Raw genomic sequence first — 26019 nt, 5'->3', positions numbered from 1 at the left:
TCAATGTATTAGTAAAGATAGCATGCCATTACACCGTTATGGTTGCAGAACATCAAACTACCAGACATAATGAAAATAAACTCCCAGCAGGGGAAATATTTAATTACACAAAGAGGAGCAGCTAGCTTCTGAGTGCTAGAATTCAGTATTTTTCACTTCCACTTTCCAAATGTTTTTAAATAAAGTTTTCCCTCATTCCGATTGACATTCAGCAGCAAATGTTTTGTTGCCATGGGGAAATCCACATAGCTATTTCTTTGTGGACCACCAGAGCCCAACTGGAACCAGGAGTCTGCCTTTCTTGTTTGTTTGGCACCAAAACTCACTGCTACAACAGATGGGTCAGTTGACTTGATAGCCAAGATTTGCCAGCCGATACAGAGCAATAATCGAGCTGGCGATGGGAAAGATTCTACCTGAACTCACTGCCAAGACCAATTTCTGCAACTCCAACCAAGGTGGTGTGGGGGGGGATGGGTTGGGAGAGGATACTCAAATACAGTCCCTCCCACTGGGTGTCTTCATTGTGACATCTGTGTATAAACCATGCTATGACTAAATCAAAGTTATGAAGTCCCCGTGATAAAGTCCCAGTTGAGAAGCCATTTGCACATTTCTAAAGGATGACTAGACGAAAAGGAAGTACAAGCTAAAAGGAAATTCACAAACGAGAGTTTTGTAGCCAGAAATCGAAAGATCTCATCTTGCCACAATATGGCTTAATTAAACATCTCTCTCTAGTTCATTCCAGCTCCACTCGTATTTATGTCCAGTGATTTTTCTCTTCATGCACTAGGCTAAGTATGTTTAATAGAAATTCAATCCACATGATTTCTGATTCATTTATATACACAAAACATATCAGAATAACATAAGAATGACTCCTGATGGGCAAAAAGTTTTCTGAGCTTAAACTTCCTCATTAGGAATGGAAAACTGTGCTGTGTGCTTATTAAACTCATTCATCTTTCCATAGGTTAAAGTTTCACTACAAAGCTTGGGCCCCAAAAGGCCAGAATATGTTCAAAGTTGGTAACTCTGCTCCTTAAATGGGGAAAAGCATTTATTTCTGATCCTAGGTCTTTAGAGGTGTCTTGGCCCTTTCTCAAGAGACTTTTCTGTGTTTGTTCAGAGGTAGATTTGCGGCACATTCTCCATTTTAGTTGAGACACCAACAGGTACTTATTTTTTACCTAGGCAATCCTAGTCTCCAACTATCATTTCCCAACCATAGAAGTTAGCGTAAGAAAAGTTCTACAGAAAATTCCCCTTTCAATTGCATAAATACACAGTTGACCCTTGAACAATACGAGGGCTCGGGATGTTGTCCCCCCATGCAGTCAAAAATCTGCATATAATTTTTCACTCTCCCAAACCGAACTGCTAATAGCCTACTGTTGATCAGAAGCCTTACTGATAACCTAAAGTCGATTAACATGTATTTTGTGTTCTATGTGTTATATACTGCATTCTTACAATAAAGTAAACTAGAGAAAAGAAACGTATTAAGAAACTCATAAAAGAAAATATAGTACTGTCCTGTAGTTATTGAAAAAATCCATATATAAGTGTACCTGTGTGGTTCTAACCCCTGTTGTTCAAGGGTCAACTGTACTTAAGCATGTAGAAAGTATTTTGGAAAACTTCAGAAGAAAAAGAAGTGCCCTCTTAACAGAAATGGATGCCTTGTACTCAGAGCTCCAACATAAAAGGCTACAGCAAAAGCCTCTGTTTATTTATAGCTCCCAGTTTCCTCATCCACAAGCTTTGTTGAATCATTTCTATTCACATACACATTCATTAGTTTACTCATATTTTGATTTGGCAAATATTTATTTCACTGCCTACTTGGAGCCAAGTTACTGGAATATGGAAATTTGAATATCGGTTTTGATTTCTTAGAAGAGGCTAACAAATATAATAATTTTTATAATTGACCAATGGACAAAGTACAGTAGGAATACAGAAAACAGATCATTTAATTTTTGCTGAGAAGACAGAAAGACTTAGAGAAACCAAATCTAGAAAGATAGGATGGTTTAAGGAAAGGGCAGTCTAGTCAAAGGTAAAATCAAGTACAAAGGCACTGAGGCATAAAAGACAAATGTGTTCCCCAAAGTAAAAGGAGTTCAGCATTGATGAAGCAAAATATAAGGTGTCATCCGAGAACGTCTGAGATGGGGGCAAATAATGGGGAGGGCTCTGTATGCCATACAAAATAATTTAGAGTTTATCTTGTAAAACAGTTCTTAACTGTGTGTGACCTAGAGATCCTTTTTCAAATACTCACCTGGGCCCGAACTCAAGAGATTCCAATTTCGTTGGTTTGGGATCAAGCCTTTCATCTAGATTTTCTTAAAACATCCACAGATCATGTTGCCTGTCCCTGCCTTAGGCTCCTAGGAACCACTGAAGAATTGTGAGTATGGGAAAGCCATAATGAGCTTGAGTGTTGGTAGGTCCCTTTGTGAGGAATGTGAAGGAAATGTTGCAAGTGTAAGAGAGATAGTAGGCAAGGAGTAGTTTCAGAGGCAATGTAGAATTTCGGGCAAGAATGAAGTCCTGAGGACATGGCAGGAAGCAAGTAAGTGGACTTAAGAGAAATGAGGGGAATTAGATCACTAGAAACTGGTGACCTAAAATTATATTCTCTTTGGTGACACCATTCTGCAAGAAAGTAGACATGGGGTAGAGGAAAGTAGAAAGTGAGTTCAAGTTCTCATCTGCTTAGTGGATTGGATTCAGAATGTCAATTATGTAGGAGACTAAGAAGGTATTAATTTAATATTTCCCTACTGCTTTCTCCTTTGCTTATAATGTTGGTAATTTGGGAGCGGTTTTATTTGAATTGGCTAACATAGCACTTACTAAGATTTCACAATTCCAAACACCATGGGCAAGTTGCAATTCTAACAATTTATGTCAAGTAAATGTCAAATACAATCACTCTGTCCTCCTCTAAAGGTTGGGAGGATACTAAGAAGGCATCCTCAGAAAATTTTCCACAATCTTCTTCCCTCCCTCTGCTGGAACCACTCAGCACTATGGTCTGTATTCAGCTGCTTGATGCAGCCAAACAAACTGAGAAGCTTACTGGATAAAAAAGTGGCTGAGTTACAGAATATTCAAGTAGGAGAAACCATTCTTGGGACAGAATCAGAGTTTGCAGCCACCCCATCCCAACCCAGACAGAAATTACTTTCCACGGCCTCACTTCTGTTCTCTTCTACTTTTCCTGGCCCCCCTCCAAGAGTCAGTGTGCTGGGGATCTGTCCTGAGGCCCCAATAAAGGGTGTTGACATATTTTCCTATACAGTTGGGGAACTTAGTTCAACAACATATTGAATTTATTTTTCCTGAATTGCTGAAAACATCTATATATTTGATTGTGTTTTTCATTATAATGTCCTCATATGCAGAAGTAGATACATTAAAATATTTTTCTATCATTATCTCCTATGGACAGTTTGGGCCACTAAAATATATGATTAGCTTGAAACTTCTCATGTATTACACAGAAAAACCTGTGTACCAAATGTTTGAATGTACCGGGCCAATGCAGGCTACCATTTTTATTTTTTTATCCAGATTATATATTTGAATGTTTGCAGTGTTGGTGACTTGCAGTTTTTTTATTTGAATAGGCTAACATAGCACTTAAGATTTCCCAATTTCAAACACCAAGGGCAAGTTGCAGTTCTAACAATTTATGCCGAATAAATTACATACATACACATAAATACATGTATATTTTACATACACTATGTACAGACAAACATTATACACATACATATGTAGTTTTTATTGGTGGTCTTTTTTTTTCATTTATTATCGAGTTGTCTGTCTTACTGAGTTGTAAAAGTCCCTTATATATTTTGGATAGAGAACCATTTATCAGATATGAGCCCTGTCAATATTTTGTCCCAGTCTATGGTTTGGCTTGTTATTTTCTTAACAGTGATTTTCAAAGAGCAAGGGTTTTTAATTTTGATGAAATCCCACTTTTAAATATTTCATCCTTTGTACTCTTTGCGTCCTCTCTAACAAAACTTTGCCTTATCCAGGGTGACAAGATCTCCTCCTGTTTTCTTCTACAAATCTTATAGTTTTGCATTTTGGCGGTCTTTTCTTTTTTGTAACAGCATTTCCTCATGTCAACACCGTCTCTGTACTTCTCTTTTCAACTTCCTCTCCTCAAGTGATGTCTAGCAAAATGTAAAGTGTGATCAAGATGGGTCTGTTTACCTGCAGTCATCCCCCATTCTCCAAATAATGTGGGCTATGAATTTTTAGCGAGATGTGCTACTGTAGTATGTTGACAGCATGGCCCTGAAACCTAAATCAGGCTTACGGGGTAGTGAAACTTCACATTAGGGCCGGACTTCCTCAATTACATAAAATCATGTTGTCTCTCTAGATAACCTACCTTGGAAATGAAGATTGAATTCTGAGGCCATTTCACCCAGGGCAACAGAATAACAGGTAGATTTTGAAGGCTTGATGTTCTTGCATTCTGTGCACCTAACCATGAATAGGAAGCATGGTCACTGAGCTGAAAGCCGTGACCACCAAGCATTCCAGAGGAAATCCTGTCACTTAGTGACAAAATGGCAGCTAAGAGAGTCTTACGAAAGGCAGAATATACATGGGAATGTTAGAAATTCTATGACTACATGTAAAATCCACTTTCAGCATTGGTTCAGACCTTAGTTCCCACCACCCACCCTTTCCCCTTGATTACTTCACCAGCTGAACCATCTGTACTTTGGTCTTTGCCCCTTCTTTTTTCCTCCCAAACTAGAGCCAAAGTAATCCTTCTGACAGGCCTATACAACACTTTAGTTTACAGCTTAAACCCTTAACCCATTTTCTCTGGATCAAGTTCCAACTCTAATGTGGATAGGTTCCTGAGGCCCATCATGAATGATCACCTTCCTACACCCACAGCTTTGTTTCCTGAGGCTTTCCCTCATCAAGATCAGACAAAGCAAGATTTCCAAAATCCCAGGCTCTTTGCAAGGACAGTCATATCTTCTCTGTTTCCAGCTAACCCCAATTCACCTTTTGATCTCCAATTAGAGGTTATTTCTTCTGGGAAGTTGCCATTAGCCCCTCCTATGTGCTACTATAGTAACCTGTACTTGCCTGTATTTATACAGCCCTTTGCAAATGCACTCTAATTGTCTATCAACTTCCCTGCTCTCTTTCATTTTCCCCATCATCTCCTTGTGGGTAGAATATTTTACTTTCTTAGTAGCTCCTGTAGCTCACTGCCTACAACATAGTAAGTTCTCAGTCACTAGTTGTGTAATAGAATGAATGAATGAGTGAAGCAAAACTGTATACGGTGTTCTGTTTTGTTTTAATGGTCTTTGATATGCTGATCGAGAGAAATCACAAATTACAAGTCTAGTGAAAGTCTATGAACAAAGAATTCAGGTAAATTAGCTAAAACACTGAGGAGAAAATGAGTCACATATACTTTAATAAAAAATTTATTACGTTCTAACCCGTTTCTTTTTTCTATCAGGATGTCAAGGAGTGCCACAAAACTGAAGAGATCATCCCAACCAGCATTTAAATAAGCCTTGAGATGAGTAATTTTTTCTTTTTCTTTCTTGCTTTTTTCTTTTTTTAGAGAGAGAGAGTGTGTGAGTGCGCGCAGGGGGTGAGGAAAGAGAAAGAGGGAGAGAGAGAATCCTAAGCAGCCTCCCTGAAAGCCTACTCAGTGCAGAGCCTGACATGGGGCTCAATCTCACGACCCTAAGATCATGACCTGAGCTGAAGAGTCAGATGCTTAACCAACTAAACCACCCAGATGCCCCATAATTTTTTTCATTTTTAAAAGGCCTTTAGGATTTATGTTCCTCAACCACTTAAGAAAAGCTTTGCATTTATTTATTTATTTTAAATTAGATTTAATTAACATATAGTTATTCTTAGTTTCAGAGGTAGAATTTAGTGATTCATCAGTTGCGTATAACTACCCAGTTCTCATTACAGCAAGTGCTCTCCTTAATGCCCATCACCCAGTTACCCCATCCCCTCACCCACCTCCCCTCCAGCAACCCTCAGTTTGTCTTCTACAGTTAAGAGTCTTCTGGGTGCCTGGGTGGCTCAGTCGTTAAGCATCTGCCTTCGGCTCAGGTCACGATCCCAGGGTACTGGGATTGAGCCCCACATTGGGCTCTCTGCTCAGCAGGGAGCCTGCTTCTCCCTCTTCCACTCCCCCTGCTTCTGTTCCCTCTCTCACTGTTTCTCTCTCTCTCTGTCAAATAAATAAATAACATATTTTAAAAAAAGGGGGGTCTCTTAAGCTTTGTCTCCCTCTCTATTTTTGTATTATTTTATTTTTCCTTCCCTTCCTGTACGTTCATCTGTTTTCTTAAATTCCACATATGACTGCAATCATATGGTATTTGTCTTTCTCTGATTGATTTATTTCACTTAGCATAATACCCTCTAGTTCCATCCACAGTGCTACAAATGGCAAGATTTCATTCTTTCTGATGGCTGCGTCATATTCCATTGTATACAGATACCACATCTTCTTTATCCATTCATCTGTCAATGGGCATTTGGGCTCTTTCCATAGTTCGGCTTTTGTGGACATTGCTGCAATAAACACTGGGGTGCAGGTGCCCCTTTGAATCACAATGTTTGTATCCTTTGGATAAATACCTAGTAGTGCAAGTGCTGGGCTGTAGGATAGCTTTATTTTTAACTTTTTGAGGAACTTCCATACTGTTTTCCAGAGTGGCCACACCAGCTTGCATTCCCACCAACAGTGTAGGAGGGTTCCCCTTTTCTCACATCCTCGCCAACATCTGTCCTTTCCTGACTTGTTAATTTTAGCCATTCTGATTGGCGTGAGGTGTTATCTCATTGAGGCTTTGATTTGTATTTCTCTGATGCCGAGTGATGTTGAGCATTTTTTCATGTGGCTTGACCATTTGTATATCTTCTTTGGAGAAGTGTCTGTTCATGTCTCTGCCCGTTTCTTGACTGGATTTTTTGTTTTTTTGGGTGTTGAGCTTTATAAGTTATTTATAGATTTTGGATACTAGCCCTTTATCTGATATGTCATTTGCAGATATCTTCTCCCATTCTGTCAGTCGTCTTTTGGTTTTGTTGACTGTTTCCTTTGCTGTGCAGAAGCTTTTTATCTTGATGAAGTCCCAATAGTTCATTTTTGCCCTTGCTTCCCTTGCCTTCGGAGATGTATCTAGTAAGAAGTTGTTGCAGCTGAGGTCACAGAGGTTGCTGCCTGTGTCCTCCTCTAGGATTTTGATGGATCCCTGTCTCACATTTAGGTTTTTCATCCATTTTGAGTCTATTTTTGTGTGTGATGTAAGGAAATGGTCCAGTTTCACTCTTCTGCATGTGGCTGTCCAATTTTCCGAACACCATTTGTTGAAGAGATTGTCTTTTTTCCATTGGACATTCTTTTTATGCTTTGTCAAAGATTAGTTGACCATAGAGTTGAGGGTCCATTTCTGGGCTCTCTATTCTGTTCCATTGATCTATGTGTCTGTTTTTGTGCTAGTACCATACTGTCTTGATGATTACGGCTTTATAATACAGCTTGAAGTCCGGAATTGTGATACCTCCAGCTTTGGTTTTCTTTTTCAACATTCTGTTGGCTATCCAGGGTTTTTCTGGTTCCATTCAAATTTTAGGATTGTTTGTTTCAGCTCTGTGGAAAATGCTGATGGTATTTTGATAAGGATTGCATTGAATGTGTAGACTGCTCTAGGTAGTATAGACATTTTCACAATATTTGTTCTTCAAATCCATGAGCATGGAACGTTTTTCCATTTCTTTGTGTCTTCCTCAATCTCTTTCATAAGTGTTCTATAGTTTTTGGAGTACAGATACTTTACTTCTTTGGTTAGGTTTATTCCTAGGTATCTTATGGTTTTGGGTGCAACTGTAAATGGGATCAGCTCCTTAATTTCTCTTTCTTCTGTCTTGTTGTTAGTGTATAGAATTGCAGCTGACTTCTGTGCATTGATTTTATAGCCTTCCACTTTGCTAAATTCCTGTATGAGTTCTAGCAATTTTTGGGTGGAATTTTTTTGGGTTTTCCACAGAGAGTATCATGTCATCTGTGAAGAGTGAGAGTTTGACTTCTTCTTTGCATATCTGGATGCCTTTTCTTTCTTTTTGTTGTCTGATAGCTGAAGCTAGGACTTCCAGTACTATGTTGAACAAGAGTGGTGAAAGTGGACATCCCTGCCATGTTCTTGACCTTAAGGGACAAACTCTCAGGTTTTCCCCATTGAGGATGGTATTCATTGTGGGTTTTTCATATAAGGCTTTTATGATATTGAGGTATGTACCCTCTATTCCTATACTGCAAAGAGTTTTTATCAAGAAAGGATGCTGTCTCTTTATCGAATGGTTTTTCTGCATCTATTGAGAGGATCATATGGTTCTTGTCCTTTCTTTCATTAATGTGGTGTATCACATTGATTGATTTACAGATGTTGAACCAAGCTTGCAGGAATAAATCCCACTTGGTCATGGTGAATAATACTTTTAATGTACTATTGGATCAGATTAGCTAGTTTCTTGGTGAGAATTTTTGAATCCATGTCCATCAGGGATATTGGTCTGTAATTCTTCTTTTTGATGGGATCTTTGTCTGGTTTTGGAATCAAGGTAATGCTAGCCTCATAGGATGAGTTTGGAAGTTCCCTTCCATTTCTATTTTTTTGAAACAGCTTCAGAATACTAGGTATTAATTCTTCTTTAAATGTTTGGTAGAATTCCTCTGGGAGGCCATCTGGCGCTGGACTCTTATTTGTTGGGAGATCTTTGATTACTGCTTCAATTTCTTTGCGGGTTATGGGTCTGTTCAGGTTTTCTATTTCTTCCTGTTTCAGTTTTGATAGTTTATATGTTTCTAGGAATGCATCCATTTCTTCCACATTCCCTAATTTGTTGGCACAAAGTCTCCCTTTGTGATCCAGTAGTTGTTTTCCTCAGCTTTCCTATTTTCCATCATTTCCTTTTTTTTTTTAAGATTTTATTATTTATTTGACAGAGAGAGAGAGAGAGAGAGAGCAGCGAGAGAGGGAACACAAGCAGGGGGAGTGGGAGAGGCAGAAGCAGGCTTCCTGCTGAGCAGGGAGCCCAATGTGGGGCTCAATCCCAGGACCCTGGGATCATGACCTGAGCCGAAGGCAGACGCTTAATGACTGAGCCACCCAGGCGCCCCTCCATCATTTCTATATCACTGACTCTCTCTTCTGCCTCATTTTCCTTGCTGTTAGAGCCTCCATTTTTGACTGCCTCTCAGTTATGGCATTTTTAATTTTGGCCTGATTAGATTTGGCTTCTTTTATTTCTACAGCATAGGATTCTCTGGTGTCTTCTATACTTTTTTTCAAGCCTAGCTAGTATCTATATAATCTTGTTTTGAAATCTAGTTCCAACATCTTACTTATATCCGTATTGATTAAATCCCTGGCAGGGGGTACGTCCTCCTTTCTTTCTTTTGGGGTGAGTTTCTCCATCTCATCATTATGTCCAGAAATGAACAGAAGAAAGAGAGAGAAAAGACAAAAATAACAACACCAGAAAAAAACAAACAAAACAAACCAGAAGAAAACAAACAAATCAAAACAAGAAAAAAATTAAAAAGTAAAACAGAACAAAACAATAAACTAGTTAAAAGAAACTAGATGCAAAACTGGAAAGAAAATTTATATACATATAAGTTTTGTGTGTATATATATATATACATACACAAAAGTAAAATAAAATACAATGAAAGGAAACCAAAAGTTTCCTTTTGGTTTTGGTTTCCTTCCAAAAATATATATATACAATGTATATATAAAATAAAAATTAGGGGCGCCTGGGTGGCTCAGTCATTAAGCGTCTGCCTTCGGCTCAGGTCATGATCCCAGGGTCCTGGGTTCGAGTCCTGCATTGGGCTCCCTCTCCATGGGAAGCCTGCTTCTCCCTCTCCCACTCCCCCTGCTTGTGTTCCCTCTCTCACTGTGTCTCTCTTTGTCAAATAAATAAATAAAACCTTTAAAAAAATAAAAATTATATAAAATAAAAAATAAATTAAAAAATTAAAATTAAAAAAGAATTGAAAAAATAAGAAAATAGCTGAAAAAAATAAAACTGAAAGACTAAAGAATTTAAAAAAAGAAAACACAAATGCTATATACTGTTTTCCCCAAGAGCTGAAGTTTTGCAGTTCTGTATGATTAGTAAACCTGGTGCTAGGGAGTTGTTCCTGCTGGTCTTCACTGGGAGGGGTCTGTTGCGCTGATACTCAGGCGTCCTTGCCCTAGTGGAGTTGCGCCTCCTTGCCAGGGGGCCAAGCTCAGTGTAAGTGCTCCGGATTGCACTAGGTGGCATTGTCTTGCTCCCTGAAGGCTTTCAGCACCAATGGGGGGGTGATGAAAATGGCAGTGCCCAGATCTCTAGCCCCAGAGCTGAAAGTTCACACCCCTCCACTCTTCTGTGAGTCCTCACAGAAAAACAGTCAATCGCCATGGTTTCCATCCAAACTCTGTGTTTACCCAGCCTGTGACTGAGCATTTTTATCTCAGGCACATGACCCAGCTTCAAGTCTCCAAACTTTATGTACTCCTGCGGCATGGACCCAAGCTGTTCCTCCTGGGAGAAGGAGGGAGGTCCTGCCCCGTTTCTCCCTTTTGCTGGGCCCCTGCCTGGAGAGCAGTCATGTGACCGTGCAGTGGTTCGCAGTTTATGGCAACACCGAGCGGAAAGATGGCACCTAGAATCACTGTTTTCAGCCAGCTTCCCCACTCCGATGCCTCGGAACTCAGCAGCACTCAGGCACCCCCATTCTTCTTGTGACCCCAGGGATCCTGAGACCATGCTCTCCCACCTGGGATTCCACCCTGTTTTGCCACCTGAATACCTTTAAGCCAGGGACATCCCCCAAGGTAGCAGACTCCTAAAATCTCTGATTTAGCACTCCACTGCTTATAATACTTTGCAATAGTCTTCTTAAGCAAGCTCCCTCCCCTCCACCAAATCTTTCAGTACACCTCCTACCTTCCAAAAAGTGGTTGCTTTTCTATTTGGAGAATTGCAGCAATTATTTTCTCATACCTCCAATTGATTTTGCAGGTGTTCAGAATGGTTTGATAATTATCTAGCTTAATTTCAGGGACCAGATGAAATTAGGGTCGCTTACTCCTCCACCATCTTAACTCCTTCCTCTTCTGCAGTTATTTATTTATTTACCCTTACAACAGATAATATTTACATGTTCCAAACTCTTTAACTTCAATTTAAGTGTACTTCTTTTTCTTTGTTTCTAGACACACATGAGAAAAAAAGAGGTTAAACAATTGTTGGAAACCTCCACAGAATCAGACAGCAAGCCAACAGGTAAGAAACTCTTTTTTGTCTTTCTGGTAGATTTTTATCTGCCTTTTATGGTAATTGGATTCTTTAGGACACTGGATACAGAAACACACAATTAGCTTACTGATATAGGATTCATTCAGTAAGATAATTAATGGATGTTAAGAATAGAAAATAAATGGCAAATTAGGCAGAACCTGTATATTTAATAAATTAAATCAAACTTTCATGTACCGTGTAGCTTCGGAAAATTTGCAAGTCTAAAGAAACAAAACAAAGGAGGACCATATGATGACTTAATAAGCAAGCTGTAATGGATTAATTAGAGTTGTGTGCTATTTTCTCTCGACCACAGAGAAAAAGCTAAACCAGAAGAGTCTAGAAATTGGGTTGCCCTGCTCTTTCCTCGGATCTTTAGAAAGATTCAGTCCCCAACTACTGAATTTTAGTTAACTGTACTATTTCTTTGCTTATTATTAACCAGTCACAATCTGTATTTTCTATTTTTGATATTATCAGTTCACTATATTCAATTTCAGAAAGATGTGCCCACACAACAGTTTTGTTAAAAAACATGTTTAAAGCAAAATTTGTGCATGCTCCTAAAGGCTTTTCTAGGTTTATAACATGCATCAGTCATTTTTGTAATGTTTCTGATCCAATGCCTGAGTTTAGATATCTTAATAAGAAATAAGAAAATAGAAGCCACAGGCATCATAGCATTTGTCTATGACTGTCTCTATTCCTGAAGTCTTAATAAAAGGTGGTATAAGTGAAGATGAACCGAAACTCTCAAAATACCAAATGGGCTAGAAACTGAAACTCTAAAAATAATACAGAGGATTATGTCTACCAACAGCTTTCTAAAAAATCCCCATGTACAGATTTTCTTTTAAATTAATTCACCGAGTCACACCATTTCACTACTTGCAGCCTTGGACATCTGGGTTATTGAAACCAGTAGCTGTGAATTAATCATTCTGGCTGTTTTGTTATGTTTACATGAGAGATGTGTTTTAAAGCTAATTGAACACAGTATTTCAAGAGAAAATTTGACACTTGGAAACAAAAACTGGGAAACATTGAGCAGCGTTAACTACAGTTTGAGACTGAGTTAAATCGCTAGCATCTATATTTTCCTTGCTTTGTGGCCAGTGGGCAGGTATAAAGGTATTTCCTGATTAGCTTCTTCCCCTAGAGAAAGGAATGCATGCAGGGAGAGAATGAGAGGGACAGTCACAACTTGGAAGTTAATTAAGAAATTCAATTTTAGGCATTCAACTGCAAAGTTGAAAGACTTTAAAATCTTAGGTTAAGCACATTCCATTTTTTCCACATAACCTACCAAGCTTGGCTGACAAGTAATAAGGCCAACTTCCCCTAGCAACAAGCCATACTGTCCTTGTAGCTGCTTGTTTAGCTGCAAGCATTCTGGGTTTCAAGGGAAAAGGAAGCTATTTTAAAGGACTAATAGGTGAAAAGAAACCAATTATTTTTAAGGATGGCCTCAAAAAGATATCTTCTAAGCTATCAGAAATGCTGCTTGGAGAAATGTGTGGTATTAGCCCTGGATCCAAAATAGAGAAAGCATGTAAAGGGGGAGGGTCTCCTTTCACATAATCTCTCATTTTCCAGTCTTTCTAGCATGAACATTTCCTCTTCATAAAAATCAGACTGAGTCAAACAATAGAACTATAATGTACTAGGAAAAACATTCATTATAACTTTTATCCTTTAGCTATAAAATGTGTTTATCAACATGATAATACAGAATTTTCTAAGATTAGAATTGTATTATTTCAAATAGTGTACTAGAAGCAGCTGGGAGAAAAGTAATACAGACACTATATTCATGCTTGTCTTATGCTTCTGAGATATTGGAACCTGTGTTCAGCCTTACTGAAGACATGGGCATAGTTGGAGACACCATTTCTCTGTCATCGGGATTTAATTTCTAAAGGCACCATTTAAATGTAATTTTAAAATGGATAAACCATAATCTCATTTTTACTTTATAGCATTGTAATATGTGAAACTGGTCTCCTGAAAAATCTAACAGGGACCTGAAAGAGACAGAATTCCTGATTTCACTTTCCCAAACTACTCCACTAGCAGTCTCCTCATTCCGTTACTAGCAGCTCCATCTTTCCAGTTGCTCCGGCCAAAAACCTCAGTCCAGTTTCTCAACGTTAGTGCAAAATTTCTCAGCATTGTTGACATCTGAAGCCCAGTAATCTTTTGTTGGAGACAGCTGTCCTGTGCATCACAGGTCAAGCAGCCTCTGCCTCCATCTAGTAGATGCATATAGCATCCTCCCCGGTTGTGACACCCCAGTATGTCTCCAGACAATGCCAGAACATTATCCCCAGTTCCTTAGAGTCATGACTGACTTGGCTCTCTCTCACAACCCACATAAATCTCCTAGCCAATCCTATTGGCTCTGCTTCAAAACACTTGATCATACAAGCACTTCACACACCTCCACTGCCCCCATGTTGATCCAAAGCTGCCATCATCCAAATCCTGGATTACTTCAAGGACCTCCTAACCTGTCCTCTCCCTTCCACTCTTGGCCACTTCATTCTATTTTGAACACACTAGCCAGACAGATACTATTAAAATGCTATAAATATCCCTTCCACAAAATCTCCCAATGGCTTTTTATCTCACAAAGAATAAAAGCCAAAGTCCTTCAAATGGCTTTTCTGATGTCATCTCATTCTACTGTAATCACCTCCTTGTTCTTCCTGGTATACTTCAGGGGGTATCCTGCCTCAGGGCCTTTGTACCTGCTGTTTCTGCTGCTTGGCAGGCTCATTCCCTCATGTCTTTATTCAGAAGTCATGCCCTTGGTGAGGCTATCCCTGACAACTGGAAATGGGACTTCCTTCCAGCTCCCACTCTCTATCCCCTTCCCTGGTATATTTTTCTCCAAAGTACCTATCATCTTACTGTATCATTTACTTATTTATTTTGTTTATTGTCTGGTTCTACCCACTATGCTTCATGATGAGAGTACTTTCTGTCTACTTTTTTCACTAATTTATCCTCAGGGCCAAGAATATATTGTTCCTGGCATATTATTGAGGGGCTCTCAAACAAAATATATTGAATGAACAGCCTCTCTAGGAAAACTATTGGACGGTCTCGAAGGGACTTTTGGGGATTTCCAAAACCATTTATTTACATTTGGTTTTTCAATCTGGAGAATTAAAATGTAAATATTTTCTTTGTGATTGGTATATTTTCAAATTTTTAAACTATTTTGAGATCTCAGAATAACTTTTCTTATAGTGTTTCTGAATTTGGCAGGCAAGGTGATATGAATTATTGCCTTCACACTCACAGAAGTCCAAGGAAATGTTTTTAGATTTTCTCATGCTTATCAGTTAAAATTAAACAAATCTTGGGCAAAAATTATTCAGTCAAAATCGAACCTTAATGTTTCTTAACACAATTTTTAGAGCCACAAAATCTCTTTTTTACTTCAGTCAACCTACATCAGTTTTTAAACCTCAATGAACGATGTACAAAGTGTAATGCTTGATTTTGCCAAGTAATTCATCTTATAATTTAAGAAATCCAACAACTTCATTTTCTTCTAGGAACCTTTTTCCCTTTTGTTGTCTCAGATGACCTCAGCTGATAGCAATGCTACTGATACTTATCCACCCTGGGACCATTTCTTTTCCTGTTTTTCCTCTGCTAAATCAAAATAACCACTCAAAAAATATCTTTAGTTGCTAGAAGGTTGAAGACACTTGAGAACAGTTCAATTTTTCATGTAGTTTGTTTATGAGGGATTGTATTTATTTTTAGTTTTACTCCTAATTTCCCTTTGTGAGTGTCAAATATGAGAGGCTAGAGGGCTTAAATTTCTCTGCTTACCTCACTGGTAGGGTGAGCCTGTCTTTCCCACGTGTGCTTGCCAACACTGTACTCACTGAGCCTGTTAAAAGGAGCTCTAAGACGTGGCCAACTACAGAGAAAAAAATGCCTTCCAAGATTCCTCATGACCCATATTTATGACTAAACTGTGTGAGAACATGCAGTATTACTATAAAGACGGTTCTGGGAAAATGAGTCTAAATGTTATGGTGCTGCACCGAATTCATTCTCACATAATGAGATACTTTTACATTCAGATAATCAGTGCAAAGCAGGTATTTATTCGGTGCTTATTGTGGGCTTAATTCTGTATTAGAGCGGCATTTCACTATAGTAACTTGGGGTCTGAATAATAGTTATAAAAATGCTTCTACTTTGTTCCACGAATAATGGGTTGATACCAGGGGTTTTCACTAGAACAAGTGACCACTTGAACTGTTTTCTGTATTGAAAACGAATTATATAAACAATTTATACAAGGGCAGTGGAGAGGTAAAGAGTGTGTTTCTTCTTTTGTCAGTGGCAAAAAGAAAGTTTTGACAAACTGACCAATGAGAAAGTGATTGTAAATGGAGACCAAAGGGGGCTGTGATACTTTGTGAAACCTCTTTCATAGTTATCATCTACCCCCTGAAATACTGGTACTTGGCCAACCAAATGAATATATATATTCCCTCCTGAAAATGCCTCGAGGGGAAAGTCATTAATTTGTTTAACACTCTGTCCCCCTGGGAGAGCAGGCTGATATGAAGTTTTCTAAAGATTACTCTCCTTTGATCATTTTCCCATATTTCTTTAAAAACCTATTGAAAATTTCATTGTTGACTAGCTGTTAAGATTCACTGTTAATTTTCAGCACACAATTTCTGAGAAGTAAGGGTTAAGAGAAAGAAGGCATTTTTCCTTTCCTTGAAGAACTCCTTAAATCTTATGGAATTCAAAAAGGAGAGCAAAGTAGGCCACTTAGAATGCATTACCTTCCCTCCAAAGGTTTCAGTATGCCTGACAGCACTTTATTAAAATACAATCATGAGTAAGTTCCAAGAAATTCTTCTCCCAATTGTACAACGGACGTAAGTTGAGGCTTGGAGAGATGGAGAAATGTAGCCAAAACCCAGAAAGAAATGAAAAGGCTAAGGAGAAATTCAGCAATATCCACATCTAAAAACAAAGAATAAAATAAAAACAAGACAAAAATTCTTCTTTGTTTTTTTCAATAGAAAATTGTTCCAAAACACCACTGAAATCTTAGATTTGTATTACTCAAAGCTTTTTTGGTTTTGACCCTAGTTTGTACTATTCTACATGAGTTGCTGTAAACTGTTTCACCAACCTGTATATACTCTAGCCAAGAATCACTCTTAATTTACTATGAAAGGAGAAAGGCTTTTTAAACACTAGTACCGTCAGTTAGGCCACTATTGTGTGAAACTCAGATGACAGCTATGGATAAGTATGGCCACAGGCCATGATTACCATGCTTGCATTTAAAAAAAAAAAAAAAAGCTGGGTTGAATCAGTCGGTTAAGGGGTGGACTCTTGATTTTCGCTCAGGTCACGATCTCAGGGTCATGATCTCAGGTCCATGAGACTGAGTCCCACGTCAGGCTCTGCGCTCAGCGGGGAGTCTGCTATAGATTCTCTCTCTCCCTCTGTCCTCCGCCCCACCCCTGTGCACGCACACACATGTGCTCTCTCTCTCTCTCTCTCAAATACATCTTTTAAAAAAGCTGATTATTTGAACATAAGCTTTATTAAATCATTCATATGAGACAAATTAATTGATTCTAAAATATCATTTACCTTTTTGTTGTTTTATGTGTTGAAGGATTTTTATGCCACATTTCAGGCAAAATGAAAAATTCTCACTTTCTTAAAATGTCATTTAAATTTTTAATTATAGTTTCAAATTCAATAGTTATACAAATTGTTTACTGTTCTTATTTCATAACAAACAGTATTTTTTAATTCATTTCAGAACTGTCTCTAAAGAATATTAAGTAGTTTTGGATTTATGGCCACCATCTTCTCTTACTAAAAGTAAGTAATTCACAAAATATGCTTTAACCCAAGAATATAGGATTATAACAGTTGATGCAGGTTGTAATAGCTGCAGGCAAACTCTAAAACTGCATTTTGCAACTTGAATTCATCCAGCAGTTAAGAAAAGAGCATATTTATTCTATTGGAAAGCAACTCAATAAAAGGTGACTTCTCGTTAGCTGCTGAGTGAAACTGCTTTATTTTATCCGATAAAAATTTCAAATATTTTCTTCAAGTGTACATTACAGTTACTCCCTCAAGGCATTGCTAACCAACCCTCCATTTTAAAGCTTCAATGTCTATGATCAAGAGTTATGCATAAGAATTTCCTTTGGCAGTTATTAGACTGAATAGGTTATTAAAATAAATACAAATTAAAATGTCCCATTCGACTCATTTCATATAAAAATTATTTTGCAGTAGCAAGTCCCCAAAGGACATTACTCAATAGCCATACTAAACTAATATGATTGTATAATAAACCTGATAAAATGTCCATCAGATACAAGAATATTCATGGAAAATACTAAACTAATTGTGAGGGCATTTATCACCCTATGCCCCTGAGCATAGGTAGCTCTTTCAATCTGACTGTACATAACCTAGTTTGAATACCATGTTGTAGCAAAGAATGTTCATAAGCTCACATAGGCCTAAAAAAGCTGCCAGAAAAGTTTCATGTTATTAATGAGAAATATCCAAAATATAAGAAATATTTGCAGAATAAGCATTGTTAATTGAATGACAAACTCTTCTGTGCCAATAAATGACAAAAAATTAAAAACAGAGTATCATATGAAACTATAGTTCATGTTCTATATTCTACAAAATGGGAGCAGGAGGATGGGGAGGCACTTGGGCTATAGATCCTTATCATAGCTATTGACATGTTAACAGGTATTATATAACGTTATGTGAATGGGTACATGCATACACGTGTAGTTTGTATGTTACTTTAGAATTAATAACTGAAGATTGGAGCTCATAAATATTGAATATAAGAAAAAATTATGTAGGGCGCCTGGGTGGCTCAGTTGTTAAACGTCTGCCTTCGGCTCAGGTCAGGATCCCAAGGTCCTGGGATGGAGTCCCGCGTCGGGCTCCCAGCATGGCAGGGAGTCTGCTTCTCCTTCTGACCCTATCCCCGCCCTGTTCTCTCTCTCTCTCTTTCATGCTCTTTCTCTAATAAATAAATAAAATCTTTTTTTAAAAAAAGATTTTATTTATTTATTTGACAGAGAGAGACAGCGAGAGAGGGAACACAAGCAGGGGGAGTGGGAGAGGGAGAAGCAGGCTTCCCGGCAAGCAGGGAGCCCGACGTGGGGCTCGATCCCAGGACCCCGGGATCCTGACCTGAGCCAAAGGCAGCCGCTTAACCGTCTGAGCCACCCAGGTGCCCCAAATAAATAAAATCTTTAAAAATAATAATGATAATAAAATAAAAGGTGAGGGGATATGAATGTATAAATTGCATCTAGAATAGCAGCGTCTAGTAGAATGTTTTGCCATGACGGAAATAGTCTCTAATTTGTACCGTCCAGTAGAGCAGTCACGAAGCATATGTGGCTATTGAGTATTTGAAATATAGAGAGTGCAACTAGAGAACTGAATTCTAAATTTTATTTTTTTAATTATGTTTAAATAACCCTATATAGTTACTGTATTGGAGAGTGCAAATCTAGAGCTCCTACATCTACTCAAAGTAACTTTCATCTTGTTTAGCTTTTTCTAAGTTTTCTCCCACATCATACATAAAGGGACTTCTCTATGCCCCTGTATCAAATTATCATAACTAATAAAAAAAAATCCTCCAATGATTCTATCATTATTCATGTGCAGAAAATAAAAAATGGCTTCTCTATCTTCAATAGTGATGGGTTCTTGTTTTATTCAGTTCTGTGTAATCAAAGGTCACACATTTGAACACAGTAATTTTTCATTATATATTATTATTTTTTGGTTGCAAATTTCATCAGACTCCCCTCTGCCTTTGGACATAATTTAGCCTTGACTTGAAGTTACAGATTCATCATTATGAGCATCATTTTAGGGAAAAATTTTACTACTTTATGTTTATAATATATCTCAAGAGCTCTTAACAGCTTGAGGCAAAATTAATATTCAAAACAAATCAACACAAACCCCAAAAGTAACAAAGAAAACAAACTTATGCCCCAGTCTAAAGCAAAAAAGAAACAAAAATTCTGGTTACAATCATTACATAAGAGCTTTCAAATTCTTCCCTTACTCTACCCAACCAATCAAGACAGGCCAACTGCGCAACAATTGCCCTATGTGATGGAAGTACCCCGAACACACCACCCCCACTTGGCCTTCCCAAAGTCTACAGTTTCTGCATCTCTCAAACAGCCGCACATCTTCTCTTATATTTGTGTTACATTATCGATTGGAGGAAAGGAGATTTATCCCTCCTATCTCAAGAACTGGTGCTAGAATAACTCAGCAAGCTTGACATTTCTCCTTCTTCATTTTCATCATCATTAACTACTTCTGCAGATGACATTTTAAAGTCATGTTTTGCTCTAACACTGAAAAAGAACTTGTTAAAGTAAGCAAACAAAACAATAGGCCAGTTTCAGCAGCATTTTAAAATTCTCAGATTATAAACTATGCTAAGAAATGAGTTTTCTGAGAAAGACATTAAATTGCTCACTATCTAAGCTCACCTGTTAATATTGTGTCTAATTTTGAAAGATCAAAAAGCATCCTTTTAAAAATCAGGTCTGGTTTACTCAATGATATTTTTTATTACTCTTAGACAAGTAATAATGGGAGATGGTTAATTTAATTAAAGATATGACCTTAAGAGAATATATATGCATGTAGTCATCAAAATTATTAAATTATATAGAGATGATGTAAGACCACTTATGGCCTATTATTAAGTGAAAACAGGAAAATTCCAGTATGGGTATACTACATTTTCAGTTATGAAAACTACTTTGGGATAAAGGCTAGAAAGGAAAATTTAAAAATGAAAATCTGGTATCATGAGGAATTTTTCAAATCACATCTTAAGGCTTTAAACATCATTTTTATAATTATAAAAAATAAACTGAATCACAAATTGCATGCCTTTTCCACATAGGTGAATACGACAAAGGAAAAATTTGGAAAAACTTAGGAGTTTTCCCAATTCCTCTGTGGCCTCAAATCCCATATCTAATTCAATCCATCAGCAAGTCCTGTCATTTTTACTACAAAAACTTCCTCAAGTCAGTCCACATTTTCCACCCCTGGACTGATGAATCCATCTCCTTACTGGTCTTCTTCCAAGGTGATATTGAGTCTAGCTCACGTAAGAATTCAGAACCTCCAGGGAACCCCCACACCGCGACCACCATCAATGGGTAAAAGAACCTCCACATCGCAACCACCACCAATGGGTATCTCCTAACTGGGGCCCTTGCTCAGGAGTTCATATTCCTCAAAACTATAGGCAGTGAACTCAGTGAACTATTTGTTCATGGAAATCTTTAATAAGAATTACCATTCTCTATATTTAGGCACCCTGTTGTCACTGATACAAGGGAACAGTATCTGCATTTGTACCATCTTAGAATATTATTTAGTTTTTGTATTGTTTGTAAATCTGTGGGCAAAAGAGGGTTTCCTTCCTCCTTTTACTCTCTGGGTTCATGACAGGGAGGGCGATATTCCATCTGCTTCTACCTCTTTCTGTTCTGTAACCCAGTCCGCTAAGAGCATCAGCTTAATCCATCACTTACAGCAGGTGAAACTCAGTGCAAGGTTCTTATACATCCCCAAATAGGTTTGGTTTCTTTGTGTTACGGTATCCAATTTGAAATTGCCTATATGGTCCCAGTGACCATTTCCCAGTATAAAGCTTAAGTAGGGTGAGCTAGGTTTTTAATTGTCACTCTTCATGGTCAATTAGCAGCTCAAATTAAAGAAATACACAGACTCGTACCCGACCCTAATCACTAAGTCTTCTCTACTTAATACAGGAGGCCATTCTTGCTTAAAACCTTTCAATATCTTTCCATTAACTCCTTCCAGAAACACCCAAGAACCTATATGATCCAAGGTCTGTCTCACTCTCTGTCTTCTTCTCCTGCCACTCTCCCTCTTGCTCACTAAGCTCCGACTTCACTAAACTTTGTCACCTCGGAGCCTTTGCATATGCTGTTCCCTCCACCTAGAGCATTCTCCCCACATAGATGCTTCTACAAGACTAGCTTCTGCTTAGCCTTCAGGTGGTTAACAGTCACCTGTCCAGAGTCAGTCCATAGAACCATGTTATTCTAGAACCTTATACTTATTTAGATCTTCTGAGGGAATTTATAACTTCATAACTAATTGCTAATCCTCAATTTGCACTTGAGTAAGGAGCTTGATCTAGGAACATGTATGTTTATTAGCAAAAATGACCTCCTTAAAGTGAACACTTTCACAGGTCCCTAATTGTTTTTTTTTTCACAATAGGCACTCTTATTATCCCCATTTTACAGATGAGAAAACTAGAAGATCACAGATCGTTGGTCAAGTTTTCATTCAGCTATTGGTGAAGCTAGCTGTCAAACCCAAGTAGTCTGCTGGTAACAACAATGCTAAATACATAGTCCCTATTGAAAAAACAAAAGAACAAAATAATTGATCATTTCTTTGAGGTAATACTTTTGTGTCCTAATGATTGTACATAAAAATTGCTGAACTAATTTTTCTAAGTTTGCCTAAGTCTGTCCCAGCTTCCTTTGGTGATGGTGACACTAAATAATTGATAAATAGTATTTATTATTCTACTAAGTGGTTCACTTCTAAAATCTACCATCTTTTGCTTCATTAGGAACAATGTATCTCATGGCACAAACTTTCAGGGAAAAATATGGATTCTTTTATCCCAAATCACTGCTGATAGCATTACGGAAAGACCATGTACTTCTAATATTTACACTATATATCTGAGCAGTATAATGTCATTGATTGTGTAAGTAAGAAACATGAGAGTTAGGGCGCCTGGGTGGCTCAGTTGGTTAAGTGTCCACTCTTGGTTTTGGCTCAGGTCATGATCTCAGGGTCCTGGGATCAAGCCCTGCATCAGGCTCTGTGCTCAGTGAGGAGTCTGCCTAAGACTCTCCCTTTCTCCCTGCTTCTCCCCCTGCTCGTGCACTCTCTCTTTCTCTCAATCTCTCTAAAATAAATAAAAATCTTAAAAAAAAAAAAGAAACATGGGAGTTAGTGTAGTGGAAAGACTATAAGATTTGGAGTTAAAAACTGGATTTTTTTCCTTTTTTCTCCATTGTTACCCACATGACCTTCTATGACTGTCTTTCTATCTTTACACCTCAATTTTCTCACCTATGAAAAGAGGAAAACAATGCCTAACACTTAAAGGCACTATGAACTCTAATGAGTATCAAAGAAATATAAGGAAATTATTGATCAAATAACAACATCAGGGCTACTGAATATACATAAGACATCAGAGAGTGCCAGAAGATAGACCACATGCACTTTACTGCTTGTCTAATGAATGATGCTGGAAGAAAGATAAAAAGACTCTGTCAGGAAATTTGTTCTGGTTTTGTTGGACTGGTCTTGTTCACAGTTAGAGAATATTGAATTTTGAGAATAAGTCTCAATAGGCAGCTCTGTGGATCAGGCGTGTCTATGACAGACCATTATATGAGTCAATGATTTCTTAACTCTGAGTTAAAGCAATCTGGATACCAAGTGACAAAGAATACTTTACATTATAGTAAATGCCAGGAAGAATACCAAGTCATAAAAGAAGGAGGCTGTAGTATAGTGAAGGAAGTCCTAGACTTGGAGGCAGAATGTCTGGGTTTGATTTCTGGTTGTCTCACCTACAGCTGTCAGAATTTCATCGAAAAATTGAACACTTTTGAAACTGTTTTCTTATCTCTAAAATGGTCATGCATACCCCCACAGGACTGTTATGAATTTTAAACATGATAATGTATTTTAAAACAAAATACCTGGTTCCTATGCTAAATGAAGCCAGCAAGACAAGGGGAATTGGCTACTGAACTAAGGCCATTCTGTGACTAAGGAATTTGGTTGTTCTCATAACATGGAGAGTGCCACTTGTGGGTTAGATATTTAGTAAACACTGTGGAATTAAAGTGCCTCGCACAGACGTCTTTTCCGTGATATCTGCCAAACAATTACCTAGTTCATTTGTAGCCATTTTTAGCATTTTACTTTCAGAAATAAAATATTAACTTATCTTTTTTTTTTTTTTTTTTGTAGTCCAGAGTTCTGAGTGCACATAATGTGATCCAACTGTAAACTCCTTTTAGGAAGATTAGTTTCTAATTGGCAATATTTTTAAATGCAAAATTTTAATATGTTCTATTTTAGGACATTTCAACTTAGTGCACTGTTAAAATACCAACATGCTTTATACAAGGAAGTTAAGTGGCAGACATTAGGAAGTTCCCCACTGACACAATAATTAGGTTCTAGGAGGATAAGGGTGACTACATCTCCAGAAAGAAAAATAAAGTGATTTTTTTGGAATAATTAAAATATATCAAACCAGCAGAAATTTCATAAGCTGAGACATATTTTTTTTAAATTTTCTAGTTTGTAAATCACAAGCTATATCCTGACTGAAAATCTTCCTATTAAAAACTCAGAAGGACACAAACAATAGTTTTCATAATGTATTTGGTTTCAGGATTTAAAATAATAAATGGCTATGTTACATCTTTTGCCTTGACTGCTTTAAAGGTGTCTGCTCTGTCACTGGTTTTGGGTGGGGTGAATCTAGTGTACCTATTTGCAAAGCTCCAATGTATAACATCTATTTAAATATCCCTGTCACCTGTGTCCTCGAGGAACACAAACTGCAATTCTTTTTATCTGTGTCAAGTTTTTCATTTGTTCCTAAACTGGTTTTAAGTAGCTGATGTGCCCATGCACCTCAAACTCAGTGCAAAATATATTAAATATCCAAGAATAATATGCACTAGACAGTAAGATGTCAGAGTAGCAGAGGGAGAGGTACCTCAGTTCAGCACTCTTCAGCAGGACCTCTGTAAAACACAACTGACAAAATTTTACCTACGCCTTCTCCAACATGGCATGGGATCAGGAGCTTCCACCTTTAGAATAAGGAGATTAAGGTTTTGTTTCTGGAGATAATCTGGAAATGCATACGTATCACCGAGGGTAGGTACGGGAAAGTCCCATGAATCATAACAGCTTGACTATGTTAGCTGGCTTACCTAGGGCCCTGGAAGCTCTCATTCAATAAAAAATATTCAAATAATGATGGTCACTTCTCTTAAGCATTAGTGATAGAGCAGTGAACAAAAGTAGAAGAAAATCCATTCCTTCATAGAGTTTACATCTCAGTTAGGGAAAACAGGGATGAAGTAAATAAAATGTATAGTAGGACAGACGGTGATAAGTCTCATGAACAAATATAAAGCAGAAATGGGCAGAGTGTGGTTGCAGGGAGAAGACTGTAATTTTTTAAAAGGTTGGTCTGATCAGGTTCACTGAGAAGAGGATATCTGAGCAAAGATCGCTGACATTTGAAACCTAAGTTTTCAGTGCATACATTAAATACATTAAATATATGGCCATGGCACTACTACCACCCCCATGGCAGGGGGCAGCACCTTCGTCATCAACGTCCAAGTAGTTATTATGATTAAGACAGTTTTACATCCATTATTGCATTTTATTCTTTGAGGTAAGTATCCTTTCCTATTAGTTTTATATGTGAAAATAATAAAGTGACAAGTGTTTAAATAACCTGTTCAACATCACTCACTTAGGAGCAGTAAAGATTGGATGTCACCTCCAGGTGGTTGGATTCTCAAACTTGCACACTTAATACTATACCATGGTGACTATGGGGTTGGATCACCACAGCTGGATGTCTCAGGACACAAGGCAACAAACTCAGCTGAGGGACAGGCAAAAGTAAAGTAATAAAAGGCAGGCAAATAATGGATAATTTTGTTCACTTTATTTTGCTATAATCTGGTCATATTTGGTTTCACAAATGTATCACAATAACTAAGTAGAGCATTATGCAACGTAAATATGCCTCATAAAATGTTAATTATAATAATTAAATCAATTTCGCTATTACCTCTTACTCTGCACATTTAACCTTGGGTTCTTGGACCTAACAGATTGCATGTCTCCCCATTTTATTTTATTACAGAAATGTCCTGCAAATGTAAATGTCTAGCTCTAATTCTACTATCACACGATTTCTTCCCAGTTCCTCATTTTCAGGTAGAATTCATCTTGTCCCCTTTATATTCTGAATTCAACTGCTTGACTTATCAGATTTTTATGCCAGTCTCTCTGTTCCATTAAATTATGAATATTTAAGTGGCAGATGTAATGTCTTTTTCATCTTGTATGCCACATAAATCTGAATACAAAGCTTTGCTAATGGTGTATTTTGAAAAAACATTGGCTGAATTGAAATCAAATTACGAACAGAACAGACATTCTCATTTCCTCAACTAGACTCTAAACTGCACTGCGCCGTGGCCAAATCACTGTCTACTTGGTTCCCTTATATTTTTGCAGAAACATAAAGGCAAATAAATCAGAGATTACAAAAAATTCATGATATTTGAAAATTATAAACTAGTCAAATAGTGGCATTTGTATACAGTTTATACAATGAAGGTTTATGTATGCATAGTTATTTAATCCTAAAATAGTGAGTCTTTGAAAAAGGACTTTAGA

The 26019-nt window shown here is 37.6% G+C and overlaps 1 protein-coding gene and 1 long non-coding RNA gene across 3 annotated transcripts in view; one reads left to right on the top strand and one right to left on the bottom strand.

The window, feature by feature from the left end:
• LOC113925142 overlaps positions 1-21975 on the top strand; it is a 34258-nt gene extending 12283 nt beyond the window's left edge. Inside the window, exons 2-4 of the long non-coding RNA XR_003520926.2 lie at positions 11316-11385; positions 17228-17289; positions 21786-21975. This is a non-coding gene — a long non-coding RNA (uncharacterized LOC113925142). The remainder of the gene's footprint in view (positions 1-11315; positions 11386-17227; positions 17290-21785) is intronic.
• The window catches only part of ARHGAP24 (Rho GTPase activating protein 24), a 490733-nt gene that overhangs the window by 311972 nt on the left and 152742 nt on the right, over positions 1-26019 (bottom strand). The gene's annotated exons all lie outside the window — the stretch shown is intronic.

Source organism: Zalophus californianus, chromosome 2 (assembly GCF_009762305.2).
Source record: "Zalophus californianus isolate mZalCal1 chromosome 2, mZalCal1.pri.v2, whole genome shotgun sequence".
Lineage (NCBI taxonomy): Eukaryota > Metazoa > Chordata > Mammalia > Carnivora > Otariidae > Zalophus > Zalophus californianus.
Note: the sequence above shows the minus strand (reverse complement) of the source record. Positions and strands in the feature narration are given on the sequence as shown.